Raw genomic sequence first — 6000 nt, forward strand, 5'->3', positions numbered from 1 at the left:
GATAAAAATAGGGCATACATACTCAGGTTGGTCATAAAAAAATATAGAATATGATTGAATGTGATTATGATGGTAAATATCTGGGGAATATTGTTCCCTTGTCATTCTGGATCAGTATTTGAGTAATTTCAACTGATTCCACCTCAATAATTATGCAAAAATTTGTTTATTGGTATTTTGCAAAATTATTTTACAAAATACCCATAAACATGGTTCTCCACACACTAAACGAATGGGGGACAAAGGGCATGCATACCCAGGTTGGTCATAAAAATATAAAAATATGATTGAATATGATTATGATGGTGAATATTTGGGGAATATTGTTTCCTTGACAATCTGGATCAGTATTTGAGTAGTTTCAACTGATTTTACTTCAATAATTATGCAAAATACCCATAAACATGGTTCTTCACACACTAAATGAATGGGGGACAAACTGTCCCATACGTAACTGTCCCATACGTAACACGTCATGTCTGTCTTTAATTAGAACCTGTAATTAGAGCTTTTTGCCTAATGACATGAAACTTACCTGTGATAATCTTGAGTGTTGTGACTTTCATCACAGTGAGTTACAAGTTGTAGAATGATATACTTTCAGAGAGTTTTGAGGTTGAAAAAAATGTTCAAAAAAACAAAATTTTTCTGGTCCCATACGTAACGGCACATATTTTCTCTTCTAGAATATAATTGTCAAGGTCATTTTTCTCAATTTTTTACATGATTATACTTCTTCTAGATATCAATCACCATGGTGAAGTTCAATATGATCAAAGGCCATTAACACTATTTTTCAAGTCAATAAAGTCTCTGAATGTCCCATACGTAACGTGCGCGTTATCTTGGACTTGCCCTGCAGTGTTTTTGTATGAAGACTGAAAATAGACTGTTAAATGGGTCAACCTAGCCAATCTCAAGTTTTTCATGTTTTTTGAAACAGCGACTCTTCTTCTACATTAATGCTGAAGTTTTGTATCATCAAGTGAATAGGAAAGTATGTTTTTAGCAGTTTCTCTCGAACACTTTTTTGTAGAATAGTGTGACTAGGCGTGTCTTATAGAGTCCCCTTTCCATTTTAAAAAAAATCCTGAACACACCCTTTTCACTTTAAACTCTAATAACTTTAGATAGTAGAAAGAATGATGCTACTGCATTGAAAGTTGGCATTAATCATCTACCTTACAGAATGTGCTAATGAAGCATGCTCAATTTAAGCTTAAAACCTGATAATCCATTCATTGTTGTTGCTCTGGTGGTTTACATCCTGTTTTTTGTCCCATTCATCGCACAGCTAGCACAGTTTGGTAGGGGTAGCTCAGATTAAATGCTCGAATAGACCCTGTACAATTCAGAGCTTCTTTTCTCAGTTCACACTTTTCCCGAGTGTGTGCTTTCCTTCCAATATTTAGATAGGTAAGGAGAGTCCATTTGAGTTGAGTATTCCATTTCATAGCGTACAGTCTGCTCTTTTAAAATCCATGTCTGGCGACTTTTTGTTGGTTTTGTGATGCAGGGTCACCTATAGACATTCCAAGAAACCCAAAATCCCTAAACGGTGATTTTTTTTTTCTTTCCTTTCTCTACTCATAATGCTGAGAATTTGTTGAATACAGTGAGATTACTGCTCTAGACCCCTACACCTACTCCAGTGTGATCTAACTACAATGAAATTTCACACTCTATAAACCTGCTTGAATATCTCTGCATAAACCTTGTGTGATTTCATTGGATGCATACTTGGACAGATCTACAACTACCTACCATACAGGTACTCATCAACCATTTTTTTTTTTTATTAAATACCTTGTATCTTAGAAAATATCCCTCAGTTTCACCTAATTTTTTTTCCCACTAGAAGCAGAAATGACCACAGTCCAGAGATTCATCTCGAGCTCGGATTGTTGACTCAGGACTACCGTACAACGGTACGCGCGGAATTCACAAACACAAGTGACTTTTATTACCTCCGCCAAGGGGGGAGGTTATGTTTTCGTTACCGTTGGTTTGTTTGTTAGTTAGTTCGTTCGTTCGTTCGTTCGTTCGTTCGTTCGTGTGCAAAATAACTCAAAAAGTAGTCAACAAATTGGGATGAAACTTGCAGGAAATGTCAAGAATCCAGTCAAATCCAGTGAATAGGCAAATATGTGTTTACAATAATTACCGGTATGTGTATTACTAATGTGGATTTTCTTCAATTTTTTTCCTCCCGTTTCCTCAGGTTATTTACCTGTATCCCCCTAATTTCTCTTGATTTGTATTCATGTTCAAATGTTCCAGTGTATTGCGCCCCGCCCCATGCATACTTTTGATTTTATATGCGAGAAAGCCATCATGCGATACAATACAAACAATGCATACTGTCAGTATCCCTCTGTCTAATGTTCTCATTTTTTTTTTGTAACTTTGTTTTGGACAGGTTCCATACCGGTAACAACTGAATGAACAGTGAACAGGGTGAAGGCAAGAGTAGACAGAAAGATCCGTCTGTCCGGAGGAGTCTTTTTTTTTTTTTTTTTTGACGTTTTTTGTTTATAGATCTGTGAAGCCAGACACAGTCTCCACGGAACATATCCCTGACGACCAGATAATTTACAGACCGATCTTTCGGTCAAAGGCAGCCAGTCAGTGGCAGAGGATGCACTGGCCACCACTGGCACTGCATTGTCAACTGTGCTGATTCACTGCTTCTAACGTTTCATCGATCCTAGTGATCTGTACAGCGGATTGTGTAGCTCTCACATAATCAACATCTCATCTCAGCTACTTGGATGTCAAGTGAAATAATCACTGTACCAACCTGCTAGCACGTTAGCAGCTGCCTGCATCCGCATCTGCATCCTCAGCTCAGGCCCAAACACTGACTGACACACACACAGCAGGCTACACACGTTTCTAACGTGACACATTTTGAATTTTGTTCATCTCAAACATCGTCTAAAAATACTAGGCCTAGACCCTATAGAAAAAAAAAACTCTATTTACGAATAAATTCGCGGAGTTAAATTGGTGACATCATTTCTATAGATCCCAGTGGCAATAACAAATCTAGGATTTTTTGACGATTGTCACTGTATGCTCGCAGAGTCATATAATAAATAAGGTCTATTAAATAAAGGCAAAAAGGTCTTTATAAGTCCTCCCCTCCGCTCGAGCTCCTCCGTAACTTGCTTGCAAGACAGTGGGATCGATCGGCGGATCCGGGCGCCATGATACCGCACAAGTCTCGCCTGAGCACTGTGTGCAATCCTACTGACAGCCCGTAAACATACACCGTGGATTAATGACACACACCACACTCACAAACGTCATTGGACTACTTGAGACAGAGAACTCAAAGGCAAACTTAATTATGAATTAAACGTTTACTTAGATTTTACCAAAATCACAATATTCTTATTGACATGGACTTTCTGTACGGAAATCTTGTTTTTAATTAAAATCTACCGACACGGAAGAGTTATAACTTACGCTCGTGTTTTTCGTTCTACGCGAGTCCAGACCGTACGAAATGCGCCATTATGTCTCTGTACAATTCTGTGTTTGGGTACCGGTAGGACAGCCATTCGTCGTAGAAAGATCAGTCCATGTCGTTGATTGCGTTACATCGTGCCATTGGCAAGTTGGTAGAGCTCTTCCTTCGGTGTCAAAAGAGCCCAGCAGTTTCTGTGGCGAGAAGTTGTAAGCTCCCATGATGCATCATTATTAATCGAGCTAAAGTATGAACATCGATCGATTGCTAAGGGATCATCTAAAAAATTAGTCAAGGCATTCATCATCTCTGCTGCCTGCTCAGTTGTCGCTAATTTGATGCAATAACATGCAGTATCTATCGAGGTCTAAACAGATTAAAGGGATGTTATAGTATTGGTGGAGATGAGATTTGAATAGACTTTTAACTGCTTGTGAGATACAAAGAAAGGCATCACTTATGAAATAGTACAGAGCATAACATTCTAAGAGGAATTCAAAGTTTATTTGATGAAAATCGGTTTGGGAATGGCTGAGACATCCAAAAACAAAGTAAAACGAAGCGATCATAATAAGAGGTGGGTCAAATCTTTTAGTCGGATTGCTCTGTTTTGGTTCTCTTAGCCATTTCAAAACCAATCTCCATCAAATAAACGTTGGATTTCTCTTGGAATTACCGTAGATGCTCTTTCATATTAGTGGTTTCTCATTCATATCACTCAAAAATGTTAGAAACTTAGGTCTCAACCAAAACTAATTGATCCCTATAAGGGAAAATAGAACAGGTGATCCTGGAAGACATCTTCATTTTGGTTTCAAACGATAATTTCGATTCCATCATCCATCCGTAATTACAATTAAACATTCAGTAATTGTTTACTACAGCTGCAAGAGATTTCAAACATTATTACAAAATAATCATTACCAAATATGATTCTCGGGACTACCATAAAATACAAGGATCACATCGATCCCTGGTGAGACATCGGATACTAGTAATCAACCTTGACAGTTTGCCACTCCCCCCCCCCCCCCCCCCCCCGTGTGTCCCGGAAGCGTTTTTTTTTTTGTTTGTTTGTTTGTTTGTTTGTTTTTTTAGACGGCACAGATTGGGGCATGGCCTATGGAAAACCACGTTGGGTTAGGGTTAGGGTTAGGGTTAGGGTCCCCAATCTGTGCCGTCTAAAAAAAACACGCGTCCCGGAATGGTGCCGGAACGAGGAGGGGGTATCAGGCACTTTAATCTTCAGATGTGGACCTACGGACAAAGTATTAATTGTTATTTCTTGCTATTTCGGGAGGATTGTATAGTTTCCTTTTCTTTCTTTGTCCCCATCCCTGTCCATTCCTTCCTTCATCCTTATAACTCCTTATTCCTTGATTCTTTATTTTATTCTTTCCATAATTCTTTCTTTCACCCTTCCTTTCTCTCTTTGTTTCATTAATTCTTCCTTATTTTTTAATCCTTTCTTTTCCTTTTCTCCTGTGAAGGCAAAAAAAAAAAAGAATTAAAAAATCAATGGTCCTAAACGTTTTGACATTATCTGGCATTATTTTTCTTATCGCATATAAACAGGAAAATATTTTTGCCTGGATATTAGGGTGTGGTGTTCAGCATTTTTTACCAATATGCCTCTAAGATTGGAGTTGTGATACGAGCTATCATCAATAACATTATGCACAGTCCACAAACTGATACAAAAAATCATCTTCTCAAATATTCTCCACAACCTCCGATCACTATGTGTATTTTACATCACGCATTAGGACTGCATCATTGAATTTTTAAAAATGATTCTTAGAATTTAGGCAATTTCAAACAAGTGAAGAGTTTTATTGCAAAGTGGGAAAAGGGCAGTTTTTAAACATTTCAAAGTAAGTCCATCATCAGATAGAGCAAAATTGAACCTTTCCAGTTACCTCACGTGTAACATAACGAGGGATATATAAGAAGTTATGATTTAAAAATCATGTATTTTCTTATTATTTGCTTTGTTTTTAGCAGCTTTAACCACAAATATCTCACCTTAACCATGGTAACAAGAATGGATTTTTTAAAGTAGGCTTAATAGCTAGTTTTGCGATAAAAGTCTTCAATATTCAACGCAGATGGCGCACTGCTATTAGCCGTACAGTATATTGCAGCTGCCATTCTGGTAGCCTTTGCCTTTTGATCTAGGCCTTGTGGCTGAAGATTGAGACTAACTCACCTCACCGAGCACCAGCGAGAAACAGGTGAACGCAAGACCGAGTGGCTAGGCCATAGCGCAGCAACTCGATCGGCTGGCTGCCTGCGAGGTCTCGCGTCCACCCGGTCTCTCGCAGTTAGTCTCTTTTTCAGCCACGAGGCCTTGCTAAAAGGCTACCATTCTGGAGACTCCAGAACATACTTCATTTCCGTCTTCAGGGGAGGCGGCTACTCTTTACACATTTTTTTTTTTTTTTTTTTTTAAGTTGGGGGGGGGGGGGGACTTTATTGGAGCAGGGACTTCGATTAGGTTTTGATGATGGACGGGGGAGCATTTTGCT

This window comes from Diadema antillarum, unplaced genomic scaffold (assembly GCF_040938485.1).
Source record: "Diadema antillarum isolate AM-2024a unplaced genomic scaffold, OU_Dant_1.0 scf00000051, whole genome shotgun sequence".
Taxonomy (NCBI): Eukaryota; Metazoa; Echinodermata; class Echinoidea; order Diadematoida; family Diadematidae; genus Diadema; species Diadema antillarum.